The sequence below is a fragment of the Triturus cristatus genome, chromosome 6, assembly GCF_964204655.1.
Source record: "Triturus cristatus chromosome 6, aTriCri1.1, whole genome shotgun sequence".
NCBI lineage: Eukaryota > Metazoa > Chordata > Amphibia > Caudata > Salamandridae > Triturus > Triturus cristatus.
The window spans coordinates 882,322,379-882,338,716 of record NC_140589.1 but is presented as its reverse complement, the minus strand read 5'-3'; the positions used below and the strand labels follow the sequence as shown (position 1 = coordinate 882,338,716).

At 46.1% G+C, this 16,338-nt stretch overlaps 17 non-coding genes across 17 annotated transcripts; 9 read left to right on the top strand and 8 right to left on the bottom strand.

The window, feature by feature from the left end:
• The first annotated feature begins 65 nt into the window (after positions 1-65).
• On the top strand, positions 66-138 carry TRNAR-ACG (transfer RNA arginine (anticodon ACG)). The gene has a single exon. It is a non-coding gene; the product is annotated as a tRNA-Arg (tRNA).
• A 1,006-nt stretch (positions 139-1,144) lies between these two features.
• On the bottom strand, positions 1,145-1,251 carry LOC146818430 (U6 spliceosomal RNA). Its single transcript, XR_014963541.1, has one exon. It is a non-coding gene; the product is annotated as a U6 spliceosomal RNA (small nuclear RNA).
• Positions 1,252-2,023: 772 nt separating this feature from the next.
• Positions 2,024-2,096, top strand: TRNAR-ACG (transfer RNA arginine (anticodon ACG)). The gene has a single exon. It is a non-coding gene; the product is annotated as a tRNA-Arg (tRNA).
• A 1,007-nt stretch (positions 2,097-3,103) lies between these two features.
• On the bottom strand, positions 3,104-3,210 carry LOC146818428 (U6 spliceosomal RNA). Its single transcript, XR_014963540.1, has one exon. It is a non-coding gene; the product is annotated as a U6 spliceosomal RNA (small nuclear RNA).
• Positions 3,211-3,982: 772 nt separating this feature from the next.
• TRNAR-ACG (transfer RNA arginine (anticodon ACG)) lies at positions 3,983-4,055 on the top strand. The gene has a single exon. It is a non-coding gene; the product is annotated as a tRNA-Arg (tRNA).
• A 1,007-nt stretch (positions 4,056-5,062) lies between these two features.
• On the bottom strand, positions 5,063-5,169 carry LOC146818426 (U6 spliceosomal RNA). The gene has a single exon (XR_014964415.1). It is a non-coding gene; the product is annotated as a U6 spliceosomal RNA (small nuclear RNA).
• A 780-nt stretch (positions 5,170-5,949) lies between these two features.
• On the top strand, positions 5,950-6,022 carry TRNAR-ACG (transfer RNA arginine (anticodon ACG)). The gene has a single exon. It is a non-coding gene; the product is annotated as a tRNA-Arg (tRNA).
• Positions 6,023-7,028: 1,006 nt separating this feature from the next.
• Positions 7,029-7,135, bottom strand: LOC146818424 (U6 spliceosomal RNA). Its single transcript, XR_014963539.1, has one exon. It is a non-coding gene; the product is annotated as a U6 spliceosomal RNA (small nuclear RNA).
• A 772-nt stretch (positions 7,136-7,907) lies between these two features.
• On the top strand, positions 7,908-7,980 carry TRNAR-ACG (transfer RNA arginine (anticodon ACG)). The gene has a single exon. It is a non-coding gene; the product is annotated as a tRNA-Arg (tRNA).
• Positions 7,981-8,987: 1,007 nt separating this feature from the next.
• On the bottom strand, positions 8,988-9,094 carry LOC146818422 (U6 spliceosomal RNA). Its single transcript, XR_014963538.1, has one exon. It is a non-coding gene; the product is annotated as a U6 spliceosomal RNA (small nuclear RNA).
• Positions 9,095-9,866: 772 nt separating this feature from the next.
• TRNAR-ACG (transfer RNA arginine (anticodon ACG)) lies at positions 9,867-9,939 on the top strand. Its single transcript has one exon. It is a non-coding gene; the product is annotated as a tRNA-Arg (tRNA).
• Positions 9,940-10,946: 1,007 nt separating this feature from the next.
• On the bottom strand, positions 10,947-11,053 carry LOC146818420 (U6 spliceosomal RNA). The gene has a single exon (XR_014963537.1). It is a non-coding gene; the product is annotated as a U6 spliceosomal RNA (small nuclear RNA).
• Positions 11,054-11,823: 770 nt separating this feature from the next.
• TRNAR-ACG (transfer RNA arginine (anticodon ACG)) lies at positions 11,824-11,896 on the top strand. Its single transcript has one exon. It is a non-coding gene; the product is annotated as a tRNA-Arg (tRNA).
• A 1,007-nt stretch (positions 11,897-12,903) lies between these two features.
• On the bottom strand, positions 12,904-13,010 carry LOC146818418 (U6 spliceosomal RNA). Its single transcript, XR_014963536.1, has one exon. It is a non-coding gene; the product is annotated as a U6 spliceosomal RNA (small nuclear RNA).
• Positions 13,011-13,780: 770 nt separating this feature from the next.
• Positions 13,781-13,853, top strand: TRNAR-ACG (transfer RNA arginine (anticodon ACG)). The gene has a single exon. It is a non-coding gene; the product is annotated as a tRNA-Arg (tRNA).
• A 1,007-nt stretch (positions 13,854-14,860) lies between these two features.
• Positions 14,861-14,967, bottom strand: LOC146818416 (U6 spliceosomal RNA). The gene has a single exon (XR_014963535.1). It is a non-coding gene; the product is annotated as a U6 spliceosomal RNA (small nuclear RNA).
• Positions 14,968-15,749: 782 nt separating this feature from the next.
• TRNAR-ACG (transfer RNA arginine (anticodon ACG)) lies at positions 15,750-15,822 on the top strand. Its single transcript has one exon. It is a non-coding gene; the product is annotated as a tRNA-Arg (tRNA).
• Positions 15,823-16,338: the final 516 nt, after the last annotated feature.

Here is a 16,338-nt window from a genome sequence, read left to right as displayed (position 1 = left end):
ACACACACACACACACACACAACTTCTGGTCCTCTTAAGGACAAAAGTATGGGTAATCCTACATGGGGCCAGTGGCGCAATGGATAACGCGTCTGACTACGGATCAGAAGATTGTAGGTTCGACTCCTATCTGGCTCGAAAGGGTCATAGGTCCCTGTTTTATGGTATTCCTGTGGAATTCTTATTTACCTCAGACTTGTTGTAGGTTCAATATTCTCGAGCAGGACTCATCCAGCAGTCGTTCCATGGTAGGGCTGCAGTAATAGGACCACGGCTAGTTAAAAGTTTCCCATTTGCTGCTGGATTCTATGTGAAGGCCGTCATGTGGTGTGCTGCTTTTGTATTTCAACATGGGTCTCTGAGTCTCTAAACTAGGAAAAAATCTTGTTGAGAAAAGTGTGTGTGAGAGGGTCTGTGGGTGCAGGCAGGTGTGTGCACTTGAGTGCTGACCCATTTACATGTGTGAGAGGGACAAGCAAATTGCCTGTGGGATGTAGGCCTACAACTGGAACCAAGCAGCCAGGCAGAACCACAGGTAAGGAGAGAGGAAGGCAGTTCATTATTAGAGCAGGATCATGAGCATCTTGCCCTGCTCCCTTCTGCCCGATCGGCCACGATCGGCCAAGACCTCTCTATTAGGGTGGAGGGTGAACATTTCTTGGACCTCAGAAACTGAGGGATGCAGCGCCGATATGTCCTCCAAGGGCCTAGAGGACCTGGTGCCCAATCATGCCTGGTGTTTTTCAGCTTACCCGACCAATCTGGTTGCAAGGCGGATTTTAACAGTACTGCTGAAAAGGGACTCCCAGACAGCCCTGAGGCCATCATTTGCATAGGCCCTCCCCTTCTCTTTCTCTTGCTTCCCACAAAGCAACGCATCGCTGGCAGCAGTATAGATTTGGGGGTTGTGAAGAATAATGACAGGGAGGCTGAAGAAGGGAAAGAAAAGTCCCAGAAGTCCTGCAGGCTTCCTTGCTAAATGCAGCTGGCCATAGAGTGCACCTTCATTACTGCGAGGTAAATGCATTAAAAATGTTGAGGAGAGACAAATTGAAAAATAGATATTAGGAGGAAAGCACTGGAACCTGCTTTATTATTTCAATTAGTCTTGAAAACATAGAACATTTCTCTCCTGAAAGCTGGTAAAAATATGGAACGCTTCACGAATTTGCGTGTCATCCTTGCGCAGGGGCCATGCTAATCTTCTCTGTATCGTTCCAATTTTAGTATATGTGCCGCCGAAGCGAGCACACTTCATTGATGAACCTACAATGTTTATAAACTCTCTAAATCTACGGTCTCTAGACATAGGGTGGCCTGGCAGAGATGCTCGTATGGCCAGTAAGCATTCAAATCTGAGCCAATGGGCAAAAATGCATGAAGAGTAACAATCCATTATTCTTCACTGCATTTGTGGTCCAAGACTTCACCAATTGGAAGTATGTAGATTATGCCAGGGTTGCAAAGGCTCATGGTTCAGGCTACTGACAAGGAACATTGTGACATCATGCTGCCTGTGGAACAGTGATATTAAAGGTGAGACAGCTGCACAGTAGGTTAGGTGAAGGGCTCTGAGAGGTGAAAGGCAGCATGCTTGGGTCCCTGGACAAGGTGAGCCTATGACAAGGTGTCTGAATTTTCGCCTGTATTGTAATATTAAACACTTTATTGTTGTACCCGCCTGCTGATTAAGGAGTCCTCAAGATCAGCTCCACACAGACGTGGAACTGATGATGTTAATGCAGAATATTTAAGAAACTGAGGCTGATCTAAAACATTTCCTTGGACCTAGGACCATTTCCCCTGACTTTTAGGTCCTTCGTCCTCCTAAAGTCCTTTGTATAAGTTAGGAACACCTGACAGAACAGAATTTCAGGAGGTCAGGTGGGTTTACTTGTGTCTTCTGGTTGTGAGCAGTAAACGTGGCTAAAAAGGTTGATGGAATGGTGTTTTAAAACACACACACACACACACACACAACTTCTGGTCCTCTTAAGGACAAAAGTATGGGTAATCCTACATGGGGCCAGTGGCGCAATGGATAACGCGTCTGACTACGGATCAGAAGATTGTAGGTTCGACTCCTATCTGGCTCGAAAGGGTCATAGGTCCCTGTTTTATGGTATTCCTGTGGAATTCTTATTTACCTCAGACTTGTTGTAGGTTCAATATTCTCGAGCAGGACTCATCCAGCAGTCGTTCCATGGTAGGGCTGCAGTAATAGGACCACGGCTAGTTAAAAGTTTCCCATTTGCTGCTGGATTCTATGTGAAGGCCGTCATGTGGTGTGCTGCTTTTGTATTTCAACATGGGTCTCTGAGTCTCTAAACTAGGAAAAAATCTTGTTGAGAAAAGTGTGTGTGAGAGGGTCTGTGGGTGCAGGCAGGTGTGTGCACTTGAGTGCTGACCCATTTACATGTGTGAGAGGGACAAGCAAATTGCCTGTGGGATGTAGGCCTACAACTGGAACCAAGCAGCCAGGCAGAACCACAGGTAAGGAGAGAGGAAGGCAGTTCATTATTAGAGCAGGATCATGAGCATCTTGCCCTGCTCCCTTCTGCCCCGATCGGCCACGATCGGCCAAGACCTCTCTATTAGGGTGGAGGGTGAACATTTCTTGGACCTCAGAAACTGAGGGATGCAGCGCCGATATGTCCTCCAAGGGCCTAGAGGACCTGGTGCCCAATCATGCCTGGTGTTTTTCAGCTTACCCGACCAATCTGGTTGCAAGGCGGATTTTAACAGTACTGCTGAAAAGGGACTCCCAGACAGCCCTGAGGCCATCATTTGCATAGGCCCTCCCCTTCTCTTTCTCTTGCTTCCCACAAAGCAACGCATCGCTGGCAGCAGTATAGATTTGGGGGTTGTGAAGAATAATGACAGGGAGGCTGAAGAAGGGAAAGAAAAGTCCCAGAAGTCCTGCAGGCTTCCTTGCTAAATGCAGCTGGCCATAGAGTGCACCTTCATTACTGCGAGGTAAATACATTAAAAATGTTGAGGAGAGACAAATTGAAAAATAGATATTAGGAGGAAAGCACTGGAACCTGCTTTATTATTTCAATTAGTCTTGAAAACATAGAACATTTCTCTCCTGAAAGCTGGTAAAAATATGGAACGCTTCACGAATTTGCGTGTCATCCTTGCGCAGGGGCCATGCTAATCTTCTCTGTATCGTTCCAATTTTAGTATATGTGCCGCCGAAGCGAGCACACTTCATTGATGAACCTACAATGTTTATAAACTCTCTAAATCTACGGTCTCTAGACATAGGGTGGCCTGGCAGAGATGCTCGTATGGCCAGTAAGCATTCAAATCTGAGCCAATGGGCAAAAATGCATGAAGAGTAACAATCCATTATTCTTCACTGCATTTGTGGTCCAAGACTTCACCAATTGGAAGTATGTAGATTATGCCAGGGTTGCAAAGGCTCATGGTTCAGGCTACTGACAAGGAACATTGTGACATCATGCTGCCTGTGGAACAGTGATATTAAAGGTGAGACAGCTGCACAGTAGGTTAGGTGAAGGGCTCTGAGAGGTGAAAGGCAGCATGCATGGGTCCCTGGACAAGGTGAGCCTATGACAAGGTGTCTGAATTTTCGCCTGTATTGTAATATTAAACACTTTATTGTTGTACCCGCCTGCTGATTAAGGAGTCCTCAAGATCAGCTCCACACAGACGTGGAACTGATGATGTTAATGCAGAATATTTAAGAAACTGAGGCTGATCTAAAACATTTCCTTGGACCTAGGACCATTTCCCCTGACTTTTAGGTCCTTCGTCCTCCTAAAGTCCTTTGTATAAGTTAGGAACACCTGACAGAACAGAATTTCAGGAGGTCAGGTGGGTTTACTTGTGTCTTCTGGTTGTGAGCAGTAAACGTGGCTAAAAAGGTTGATGGAATGGTGTTTTAAAACACACACACACACACACACACAACTTCTGGTCCTCTTAAGGACAAAAGTATGGGTAATCCTACATGGGGCCAGTGGCGCAATGGATAACGCGTCTGACTACGGATCAGAAGATTGTAGGTTCGACTCCTATCTGGCTCGAAAGGGTCATAGGTCCCTGTTTTATGGTATTCCTGTGGAATTCTTATTTACCTCAGACTTGTTGTAGGTTCAATATTCTCGAGCAGGACTCATCCAGCAGTCGTTCCATGGTAGGGCTGCAGTAATAGGACCACGGCTAGTTAAAAGTTTCCCATTTGCTGCTGGATTCTATGTGAAGGCCGTCATGTGGTGTGCTGCTTTTGTATTTCAACATGGGTCTCTGAGTCTCTAAACTAGGAAAAAATCTTGTTGAGAAAAGTGTGTGTGAGAGGGTCTGTGGGTGCAGGCAGGTGTGTGCACTTGAGTGCTGACCCATTTACATGTGTGAGAGGGACAAGCAAATTGCCTGTGGGATGTAGGCCTACAACTGGAACCAAGCAGCCAGGCAGAACCACAGGTAAGGAGAGAGGAAGGCAGTTCATTATTAGAGCAGGATCATGAGCATCTTGCCCTGCTCCCTTCTGCCCCGATCGGCCACGATCGGCCAAGACCTCTCTATTAGGGTGGAGGGTGAACATTTCTTGGACCTCAGAAACTGAGGGATGCAGCGCCGATATGTCCTCCAAGGGCCTAGAGGACCTGGTGCCCAATCATGCCTGGTGTTTTTCAGCTTACCCGACCAATCTGGTTGCAAGGCGGATTTTAACAGTACTGCTGAAAAGGGACTCCCAGACAGCCCTGAGGCCATCATTTGCATAGGCCCTCCCCTTCTCTTTCTCTTGCTTCCCACAAAGCAACGCATCGCTGGCAGCAGTATAGATTTGGGGGTTGTGAAGAATAATGACAGGGAGGCTGAAGAAGGGAAAGAAAAGTCCCAGAAGTCCTGCAGGCTTCCTTGCTAAATGCAGCTGGCCATAGAGTGCACCTTCATTACTGCGAGGTAAATACATTAAAAATGTTGAGGAGAGACAAATTGAAAAATAGATATTAGGAGGAAAGCACTGGAACCTGCTTTATTATTTCAATTAGTCTTGAAAACATAGAACATTTCTCTTCTGAAAGCTGGTAAAAATATGGAACGCTTCACGAATTTGAGTGTCATCCTTGCGCAGGGGCCATGCTAATCTTCTCTGTATCGTTCCAATTTTAGTATATGTGCCGCCGAAGCGAGCACACTTCATTGATGAACCTACAATGTTTATAAACTCTCTAAATCTACGGTCTCTAGACATAGGGTGGCCTGGCAGAGATGCTCGTATGGCCAGTAAGCATTCAAATCTGAGCCAATGGGTAAAAATGCATGAAGAGTAACAATCCATTATTCTTCACTGCATTTGTGGTCCAAGACTTCACCAATTGGAAGTATGTAGATTATGCCAGGGTTGCAAAGGCTCATGGTTCAGGCTACTGACAAGGAACATTGTGACATCATGCTGCCTGTGGAACAGTGATATTAAAGGTGAGACAGCTGCACAGTAGGTTAGGTGAAGGGCTCTGAGAGGTGAAAGGCAGCATGCTTGGGTCCCTGGACAAGGTGAGCCTATGACAAGGTGTCTGAATTTTCGCCTGTATTGTAATATTAAACACTTTATTGTTGTACCCGCCTGCTGATTAAGGAGTCCTCAAGATCAGCTCCACACAGACGTGGAACTGATGATGTTAATGCAGAATATTTAAGAAACTGAGGCTGATCTAAAACATTTCCTTGGACCTAGGACCATTTCCCCTGACTTTTAGGTCCTTCGTCCTCCTAAAGTCCTTTGTATAAGTTAGGAACACCTGACAGAACAGAATTTCAGGAGGTCAGGTGGGTTTACTTGTGTCTTCTGGTTGTGAGCAGTAAACGTGGCTAAAAAGGTTGATGGAATGGTGTTTTAAAACACACACACACACACACACACACACACACAACTTCTGGTCCTCTTAAGGACAAAAGTATGGGTAATCCTACATGGGGCCAGTGGCGCAATGGATAACGCGTCTGACTACGGATCAGAAGATTGTAGGTTCGACTCCTATCTGGCTCGAAAGGGTCATAGGTCCCTGTTTTATGGTATTCCTGTGGAATTCTTATTTACCTCAGACTTGTTGTAGGTTCAATATTCTCGAGCAGGACTCATCCAGCAGTCGTTCCATGGTAGGGCTGCAGTAATAGGACCACGGCTAGTTAAAAGTTTCCCATTTGCTGCTGGATTCTATGTGAAGGCCGTCATGTGGTGTGCTGCTTTTGTATTTCAACATGGGTCTCTGAGTCTCTAAACTAGGAAAAAATCTTGTTGAGAAAAGTGTGTGTGAGAGGGTCTGTGGGTGCAGGCAGGTGTGTGCACTTGAGTGCTGACCCATTTACATGTGTGAGAGGGACAAGCAAATTGCCTGTGGGATGTAGGCCTACAACTGGAACCAAGCAGCCAGGCAGAACCACAGGTAAGGAGAGAGGAAGGCAGTTCATTATTAGAGCAGGATCATGAGCATCTTGCCCTGCTCCCTTCTGCCCGATCGGCCACGATCGGCCAAGACCTCTCTATTAGGGTGGAGGGTGAACATTTCTTGGACCTCAGAAACTGAGGGATGCAGCGCCGATATGTCCTCCAAGGGCCTAGAGGACCTGGTGCCCAATCATGCCTGGTGTTTTTCAGCTTACCCGACCAATCTGGTTGCAAGGCGGATTTTAACAGTACTGCTGAAAAGGGACTCCCAGACAGCCCTGAGGCCATCATTTGCATAGGCCCTCCCCTTCTCTTTCTCTTGCTTCCCACAAAGCAACGCATCGCTGGCAGCAGTATAGATTTGGGGGTTGTGAAGAATAATGACAGGGAGGCTGAAGAAGGGAAAGAAAAGTCCCAGAAGTCCTGCAGGCTTCCTTGCTAAATGCAGCTGGCCATAGAGTGCACCTTCATTACTGCGAGGTAAATACATTAAAAATGTTGAGGAGAGACAAATTGAAAAATAGATATTAGGAGGAAAGCACTGGAACCTGCTTTATTATTTCAATTAGTCTTGAAAACATAGAACATTTCTCTCCTGAAAGCTGGTAAAAATATGGAACGCTTCACGAATTTGCGTGTCATCCTTGCGCAGGGGCCATGCTAATCTTCTCTGTATCGTTCCAATTTTAGTATATGTGCCGCCGAAGCGAGCACACTTCATTGATGAACCTACAATGTTTATAAACTCTCTAAATCTACGGTCTCTAGACATAGGGTGGCCTGGCAGAGATGCTCGTATGGCCAGTAAGCATTCAAATCTGAGCCAATGGGCAAAAATGCATGAAGAGTAACAATCCATTATTCTTCACTGCATTTGTGGTCCAAGACTTCACCAATTGGAAGTATGTAGATTATGCCAGGGTTGCAAAGGCTCATGGTTCAGGCTACTGACAAGGAACATTGTGACATCATGCTGCCTGTGGAACAGTGATATTAAAGGTGAGACAGCTGCACAGTAGGTTAGGTGAAGGGCTCTGAGAGGTGAAAGGCAGCATGCTTGGGTCCCTGGACAAGGTGAGCCTATGACAAGGTGTCTGAATTTTCGCCTGTATTGTAATATTAAACACTTTATTGTTGTACCCGCCTGCTGATTAAGGAGTCCTCAAGATCAGCTCCACACAGACGTGGAACTGATGATGTTAATGCAGAATATTTAAGAAACTGAGGCTGATCTAAAACATTTCCTTGGACCTAGGACCATTTCCCCTGACTTTTAGGTCCTTCGTCCTCCTAAAGTCCTTTGTATAAGTTAGGAACACCTGACAGAACAGAATTTCAGGAGGTCAGGTGGGTTTACTTGTGTCTTCTGGTTGTGAGCAGTAAACGTGGCTAAAAAGGTTGATGGAATGGTGTTTTAAAACACACACACACACACACACACAACTTCTGGTCCTCTTAAGGACAAAAGTATGGGTAATCCTACATGGGGCCAGTGGCGCAATGGATAACGCGTCTGACTACGGATCAGAAGATTGTAGGTTCGACTCCTATCTGGCTCGAAAGGGTCATAGGTCCCTGTTTTATGGTATTCCTGTGGAATTCTTATTTACCTCAGACTTGTTGTAGGTTCAATATTCTCGAGCAGGACTCATCCAGCAGTCGTTCCATGGTAGGGCTGCAGTAATAGGACCACGGCTAGTTAAAAGTTTCCCATTTGCTGCTGGATTCTATGTGAAGGCCGTCATGTGGTGTGCTGCTTTTGTATTTCAACATGGGTCTCTGAGTCTCTAAACTAGGAAAAAATCTTGTTGAGAAAAGTGTGTGTGAGAGGGTCTGTGGGTGCAGGCAGGTGTGTGCACTTGAGTGCTGACCCATTTACATGTGTGAGAGGGACAAGCAAATTGCCTGTGGGATGTAGGCCTACAACTGGAACCAAGCAGCCAGGCAGAACCACAGGTAAGGAGAGAGGAAGGCAGTTCATTATTAGAGCAGGATCATGAGCATCTTGCCCTGCTCCCTTCTGCCCCGATCGGCCACGATCGGCCAAGACCTCTCTATTAGGGTGGAGGGTGAACATTTCTTGGACCTCAGAAACTGAGGGATGCAGCGCCGATATGTCCTCCAAGGGCCTAGAGGACCTGGTGCCCAATCATGCCTGGTGTTTTTCAGCTTACCCGACCAATCTGGTTGCAAGGCGGATTTTAACAGTACTGCTGAAAAGGGACTCCCAGACAGCCCTGAGGCCATCATTTGCATAGGCCCTCCCCTTCTCTTTCTCTTGCTTCCCACAAAGCAACGCATCGCTGGCAGCAGTATAGATTTGGGGGTTGTGAAGAATAATGACAGGGAGGCTGAAGAAGGGAAAGAAAAGTCCCAGAAGTCCTGCAGGCTTCCTTGCTAAATGCAGCTGGCCATAGAGTGCACCTTCATTACTGCGAGGTAAATACATTAAAAATGTTGAGGAGAGACAAATTGAAAAATAGATATTAGGAGGAAAGCACTGGAACCTGCTTTATTATTTCAATTAGTCTTGAAAACATAGAACATTTCTCTCCTGAAAGCTGGTAAAAATATGGAACGCTTCACGAATTTGCGTGTCATCCTTGCGCAGGGGCCATGCTAATCTTCTCTGTATCGTTCCAATTTTAGTATATGTGCCGCCGAAGCGAGCACACTTCATTGATGAACCTACAATGTTTATAAACTCTCTAAATCTACGGTCTCTAGACATAGGGTGGCCTGGCAGAGATGCTCGTATGGCCAGTAAGCATTCAAATCTGAGCCAATGGGCAAAAATGCATGAAGAGTAACAATCCATTATTCTTCACTGCATTTGTGGTCCAAGACTTCACCAATTGGAAGTATGTAGATTATGCCAGGGTTGCAAAGGCTCATGGTTCAGGCTACTGACAAGGAACATTGTGACATCATGCTGCCTGTGGAACAGTGATATTAAAGGTGAGACAGCTGCACAGTAGGTTAGGTGAAGGGCTCTGAGAGGTGAAAGGCAGCATGCATGGGTCCCTGGACAAGGTGAGCCTATGACAAGGTGTCTGAATTTACGCCTGTATTGTAATATTAAACACTTTATTGTTGTACCCGCCTGCTGATTAAGGAGTCCTCAAGATCAGCTCCACACAGACGTGGAACTGATGATGTTAATGCAGAATATTTAAGAAACTGAGGCTGATCTAAAACATTTCCTTGGACCTAGGACCATTTCCCCTGACTTTTAGGTCCTTCGTCCTCCTAAAGTCCTTTGTATAAGTTAGGAACACCTGACAGAACAGAATTTCAGGAGGTCAGGTGGGTTTACTTGTGTCTTCTGGTTGTGAGCAGTAAACGTGGCTAAAAAGGTTGATGGAATGGTGTTTTAAAACACACACACACACACACACACAACTTCTGGTCCTCTTAAGGACAAAAGTATGGGTAATCCTACATGGGGCCAGTGGCGCAATGGATAACGCGTCTGACTACGGATCAGAAGATTGTAGGTTCGACTCCTATCTGGCTCGAAAGGGTCATAGGTCCCTGTTTTATGGTATTCCTGTGGAATTCTTATTTACCTCAGACTTGTTGTAGGTTCAATATTCTCGAGCAGGACTCATCCAGCAGTCGTTCCATGGTAGGGCTGCAGTAATAGGACCACGGCTAGTTAAAAGTTTCCCATTTGCTGCTGGATTCTATGTGAAGGCCGTCATGTGGTGTGCTGCTTTTGTATTTCAACATGGGTCTCTGAGTCTCTAAACTAGGAAAAAATCTTGTTGAGAAAAGTGTGTGTGAGAGGGTCTGTGGGTGCAGGCAGGTGTGTGCACTTGAGTGCTGACCCATTTACATGTGTGAGAGGGACAAGCAAATTGCCTGTGGGATGTAGGCCTACAACTGGAACCAAGCAGCCAGGCAGAACCACAGGTAAGGAGAGAGGAAGGCAGTTCATTATTAGAGCAGGATCATGAGCATCTTGCCCTGCTCCCTTCTGCCCCGATCGGCCCCGATCGGCCAAGACCTCTCTATTAGGGTGGAGGGTGAACATTTCTTGGACCTCAGAAACTGAGGGATGCAGCGCCGATATGTCCTCCAAGGGCCTAGAGGACCTGGTGCCCAATCATGCCTGGTGTTTTTCAGCTTACCCGACCAATCTGGTTGCAAGGCGGATTTTAACAGTACTGCTGAAAAGGGACTCCCAGACAGCCCTGAGGCCATCATTTGCATAGGCCCTCCCCTTCTCTTTCTCTTGCTTCCCACAAAGCAACGCATCGCTGGCAGCAGTATAGATTTGGGGGTTGTGAAGAATAATGACAGGGAGGCTGAAGAAGGGAAAGAAAAGTCCCAGAAGTCCTGCAGGCTTCCTTGCTAAATGCAGCTGGCCATAGAGTGCACCTTCATTACTGCGAGGTAAATACATTAAAAATGTTGAGGAGAGACAAATTGAAAAATAGATATTAGGAGGAAAGCACTGGAACCTGCTTTATTATTTCAATTAGTCTTGAAAACATAGAACATTTCTCTCCTGAAAGCTGGTAAAAATATGGAACGCTTCACGAATTTGCGTGTCATCCTTGCGCAGGGGCCATGCTAATCTTCTCTGTATCGTTCCAATTTTAGTATATGTGCCGCCGAAGCGAGCACACTTCATTGATGAACCTACAATGTTTATAAACTCTCTAAATCTACGGTCTCTAGACATAGGGTGGCCTGGCAGAGATGCTCGTATGGCCAGTAAGCATTCAAATCTGAGCCAATGGGCAAAAATGCATGAAGAGTAACAATCCATTATTCTTCACTGCATTTGTGGTCCAAGACTTCACCAATTGGAAGTATGTAGATTATGCCAGGGTTGCAAAGGCTCATGGTTCAGGCTACTGACAAGGAACATTGTGACATCATGCTGCCTGTGGAACAGTGATATTAAAGGTGAGACAGCTGCACAGTAGGTTAGGTGAAGGGCTCTGAGAGGTGAAAGGCAGCATGCTTGGGTCCCTGGACAAGGTGAGCCTATGACAAGGTGTCTGAATTTTCGCCTGTATTGTAATATTAAACACTTTATTGTTGTACCCGCCTGCTGATTAAGGAGTCCTCAAGATCAGCTCCACACAGACGTGGAACTGATGATGTTAATGCAGAATATTTAAGAAACTGAGGCTGATCTAAAACATTTCCTTGGACCTAGGACCATTTCCCCTGACTTTTAGGTCCTTCGTCCTCCTAAAGTCCTTTGTATAAGTTAGGAACACCTGACAGAACAGAATTTCAGGAGGTCAGGTGGGTTTACTTGTGTCTTCTGGTTGTGAGCAGTAAACGTGGCTAAAAAGGTTGATGGAATGGTGTTTTAAAACACACACACACACACACACAACTTCTGGTCCTCTTAAGGACAAAAGTATGGGTAATCCTACATGGGGCCAGTGGCGCAATGGATAACGCGTCTGACTACGGATCAGAAGATTGTAGGTTCGACTCCTATCTGGCTCGAAAGGGTCATAGGTCCCTGTTTTATGGTATTCCTGTGGAATTCTTATTTACCTCAGACTTGTTGTAGGTTCAATATTCTCGAGCAGGACTCATCCAGCAGTCGTTCCATGGTAGGGCTGCAGTAATAGGACCACGGCTAGTTAAAAGTTTCCCATTTGCTGCTGGATTCTATGTGAAGGCCGTCATGTGGTGTGCTGCTTTTGTATTTCAACATGGGTCTCTGAGTCTCTAAACTAGGAAAAAATCTTGTTGAGAAAAGTGTGTGTGAGAGGGTCTGTGGGTGCAGGCAGGTGTGTGCACTTGAGTGCTGACCCATTTACATGTGTGAGAGGGACAAGCAAATTGCCTGTGGGATGTAGGCCTACAACTGGAACCAAGCAGCCAGGCAGAACCACAGGTAAGGAGAGAGGAAGGCAGTTCATTATTAGAGCAGGATCATGAGCATCTTGCCCTGCTCCCTTCTGCCCCGATCGGCCCCGATCGGCCAAGACCTCTCTATTAGGGTGGAGGGTGAACATTTCTTGGACCTCAGAAACTGAGGGATGCAGCGCCGATATGTCCTCCAAGGGCCTAGAGGACCTGGTGCCCAATCATGCCTGGTGTTTTTCAGCTTACCCGACCAATCTGGTTGCAAGGCGGATTTTAACAGTACTGCTGAAAAGGGACTCCCAGACAGCCCTGAGGCCATCATTTGCATAGGCCCTCCCCTTCTCTTTCTCTTGCTTCCCACAAAGCAACGCATCGCTGGCAGCAGTATAGATTTGGGGGTTGTGAAGAATAATGACAGGGAGGCTGAAGAAGGGAAAGAAAAGTCCCAGAAGTCCTGCAGGCTTCCTTGCTAAATGCAGCTGGCCATAGAGTGCACCTTCATTACTGCGAGGTAAATACATTAAAAATGTTGAGGAGAGACAAATTGAAAAATAGATATTAGGAGGAAAGCACTGGAACCTGCTTTATTATTTCAATTAGTCTTGAAAACATAGAACATTTCTCTCCTGAAAGCTGGTAAAAATATGGAACGCTTCACGAATTTGCGTGTCATCCTTGCGCAGGGGCCATGCTAATCTTCTCTGTATCGTTCCAATTTTAGTATATGTGCCGCCGAAGCGAGCACACTTCATTGATGAACCTACAATGTTTATAAACTCTCTAAATCTACGGTCTCTAGACATAGGGTGGCCTGGCAGAGATGCTCGTATGGCCAGTAAGCATTCAAATCTGAGCCAATGGGCAAAAATGCATGAAGAGTAACAATCCATTATTCTTCACTGCATTTGTGGTCCAAGACTTCACCAATTGGAAGTATGTAGATTATGCCAGGGTTGCAAAGGCTCATGGTTCAGGCTACTGACAAGGAACATTGTGACATCATGCTGCCTGTGGAACAGTGATATTAAAGGTGAGACAGCTGCACAGTAGGTTAGGTGAAGGGCTCTGAGAGGTGAAAGGCAGCATGCTTGGGTCCCTGGACAAGGTGAGCCTATGACAAGGTGTCTGAATTTTCGCCTGTATTGTAATATTAAACACTTTATTGTTGTACCCGCCTGCTGATTAAGGAGTCCTCAAGATCAGCTCCACACAGACGTGGAACTGATGATGTTAATGCAGAATATTTAAGAAACTGAGGCTGATCTAAAACATTTCCTTGGACCTAGGACCATTTCCCCTGACTTTTAGGTCCTTCGTCCTCCTAAAGTCCTTTGTATAAGTTAGGAACACCTGACAGAACAGAATTTCAGGAGGTCAGGTGGGTTTACTTGTGTCTTCTGGTTGTGAGCAGTAAACGTGGCTAAAAAGGTTGATGGAATGGTGTTTTAAAACACACACACACACACACACAACTTCTGGTCCTCTTAAGGACAAAAGTATGGGTAATCCTACATGGGGCCAGTGGCGCAATGGATAACGCGTCTGACTACGGATCAGAAGATTGTAGGTTCGACTCCTATCTGGCTCGAAAGGGTCATAGGTCCCTGTTTTATGGTATTCCTGTGGAATTCTTATTTACCTCAGACTTGTTGTAGGTTCAATATTCTCGAGCAGGACTCATCCAGCAGTCGTTCCATGGTAGGGCTGCAGTAATAGGACCACGGCTAGTTAAAAGTTTCCCATTTGCTGCTGGATTCTATGTGAAGGCCGTCATGTGGTGTGCTGCTTTTGTATTTCAACATGGGTCTCTGAGTCTCTAAACTAGGAAAAAATCTTGTTGAGAAAAGTGTGTGTGAGAGGGTCTGTGGGTGCAGGCAGGTGTGTGCACTTGAGTGCTGACCCATTTACATGTGTGAGAGGGACAAGCAAATTGCCTGTGGGATGTAGGCCTACAACTGGAACCAAGCAGCCAGGCAGAACCACAGGTAAGGAGAGAGGAAGGCAGTTCATTATTAGAGCAGGATCATGAGCATCTTGCCCTGCTCCCTTCTGCCCCGATCTGCCACGATCGGCCAAGACCTCTCTATTAGGGTGGAGGGTGAACATTTCTTGGACCTCAGAAACTGAGGGATGCAGCGCCGATATGTCCTCCAAGGGCCTAGAGGACCTGGTGCCCAATCATGCCTGGTGTTTTTCAGCTTACCCGACCAATCTGGTTGCAAGGCGGATTTTAACAGTACTGCTGAAAAGGGACTCCCAGACAGCCCTGAGGCCATCATTTGCATAGGCCCTCCCCTTCTCTTTCTCTTGCTTCCCACAAAGCAACGCATCGCTGGCAGCAGTATAGATTTGGGGGTTGTGAAGAATAATGACAGGGAGGCTGAAGAAGGGAAAGAAAAGTCCCAGAAGTCCTGCAGGCTTCCTTGCTAAATGCAGCTGGCAATAGAGTGCACCTTCATTACTGCGAGGTAAATACATAAAAAATGTTGAGGAGAGACAAATTGAAAAATAGATATTAGGAGGAAAGCACTGGAACCTGCTTTATTATTACAATTAGTCTTGAAAACATAGAACATTTCTCTCCTGAAAGCTGGTAAAAATATGGAACGCTTCACGAATTTGCGTGTCATCCTTGCGCAGGGGCCATGCTAATCTTCTCTGTATCGTTCCAATTTTAGTATATGTGCCGCCGAAGCGAGCACACTTCATTGATGAACCTACAATGTTTATAAACTCTCTAAATCTACGGTCTCTAGACATAGGGTGGCCTGGCAGATATGCTCGTATGGCCAGTAAGCATTAAAATCTGAGCCAATGGGCAAAAATGCATGAAGAGTAACAATCCATTATTCTTCACTGCATTTGTGGTCCAAGACTTCACCAATTGGAAGTATGTAGATTATGCCAGGGTTGCAAAGGCTCATGGTTCAGGCTACTGACAAGGAACATTGTGACATCATGCTGCCTGTGGAACAGTGATATTAAAGGTGAGACAGCTGCACAGTAGGTTAGGTGAAGGGCTCTGAGAGGTGAAAGGCAGCATGCTTGGGTCCCTGGACAAGGTGAGCCTATGACAAGGTGTCTGAATTTTCGCCTGTATTGTAATATTAAACACTTTATTGTTGTACCCGCCTGCTGATTAAGGAGTCCTCAAGATCAGCTCCACACAGACGTGGAACTGATGATGTTAATGCAGAATATTTAAGAAACTGAGGCTGATCTAAAACATTTCCTTGGACCTAGGACCATTTCCCCTGACTTTTAGGTCCTTCGTCCTCCTAAAGTCCTTTGTATAAGTTAGGAACACCTGACAGAACAGAATTTCAGGAGGTCAGGTGGGTTTACTTGTGTCTTCTGGTTGTGAGCAGTAAACGTGGCTAAAAAGGTTGATGGAATGGTGTTTTAAAACACACACACACACACACACACACACACACACAACTTCTGGTCCTCTTAAGGACAAAAGTATGGGTAATCCTACATGGGGCCAGTGGCGCAATGGATAACGCGTCTGACTACGGATCAGAAGATTGTAGGTTCGACTCCTATCTGGCTCGAAAGGGTCATAGGTCCCTGTTTTATGGTATTCCTGTGGAATTCTTATTTACCTCAGACTTGTTGTAGGTTCAATATTCTCGAGCAGGACTCATCCAGCAGTCGTTCCATGGTAGGGCTGCAGTAATAGGACCACGGCTAGTTAAAAGTTTCCCATTTGCTGCTGGATTCTATGTGAAGGCCGTCATGTGGTGTGCTGCTTTTGTATTTCAACATGGGTCTCTGAGTCTCTAAACTAGGAAAAAATCTTGTTGAGAAAAGTGTGTGTGAGAGGGTCTGTGGGTGCAGGCAGGTGTGTGCACTTGAGTGCTGACCCATTTACATGTGTGAGAGGGACAAGCAAATTGCCTGTGGGATGTAGGCCTACAACTGGAACCAAGCAGCCAGGCAGAACCACAGGTAAGGAGAGAGGAAGGCAGTTCATTATTAGAGCAGGATCATGAGCATCTTGCTCTGCTCCCTTCTGCCCGATCGGCCACGATCGGCCAAGACCTCTCTATTAGGGTGGAGGGTGAACA